We start from the raw sequence: 902 nt of genomic DNA on the forward strand, positions 1-902 counted from the left end.
AGTAGTAGTAGTAGTAGTAGTAGTAGTAGTAGTAGTAGTAGTAGTAGTAGTAGTAGTAGTAGTAGTAGTAGTAGTAGTAGTAGTAGTCGTAGTAGTAGTAGTAGTCGTAGTAGTAGTAGTAGTTTTCCTTGTGAATTCCACGTCAAAGCCTGTCTAATGATGCTTGTCGTGGGTCTCCTCAGGGTGTGCCCAACTCATTTCCATTTCTTCACCTGTATATCTTCCGTTTCTGGCCTTTGGCTTGTTGTTTCCCACAGTTGAGCATTTGTGACTCGATCGTACCACGTGATCCCCACTATCCTTCTCGGGCATCCATTTATGAAGCTCTGCAGTTTCCTTGCTGCTTATGCCGTGAGCCTCCATGTCTCTGAACCTTACAGTAGAACAGTCGTCACGTTTGTTTTGAAGATCCTCAGCTTGGTGTTCAATCCCAGTTCTTTAGACATTCATATATTCCTGAGGATGATGGATGCTGCTCTTGCCTCTTGGATTCTGACCTTGATGTCTTCGTCTGTTCCCCATGCCCAGTCGATGACACTTCCCTGTAGGTGAAGGATTCAACATCCGCCTATGGTGCCCCTTGCAGTGTTACAGGAACGTCAGCTGCATTCATTCGAAAAAAAAACTGGAGTCCAACACTACGGGAGAAAGTATAGAGGCTATCTGTCTTCTGTTTCATCCGGGCTCGACTGTGAGAAAGAAGTGCCAAGTCGCCGGCAAAATTCAAGAGTAAAGGCGATAGCAGGCATCCCTGTCTCACTCCTGTATTCACTTCAAACGAGTCTGTCCGCTGCCCTCCAAGTAAGACACTGCAACTCATTCCCTCATACATCTTCTTGATCAATCTCACGAACTTGTCAGGTATTCCGTAGTGGCGCATGAGCTTCCATATTGAGTCCCTA

Source organism: Aplysia californica, unplaced genomic scaffold (assembly GCF_000002075.1).
Source record: "Aplysia californica isolate F4 #8 unplaced genomic scaffold, AplCal3.0 scaffold00307, whole genome shotgun sequence".
NCBI lineage: Eukaryota > Metazoa > Mollusca > Gastropoda > Aplysiida > Aplysiidae > Aplysia > Aplysia californica.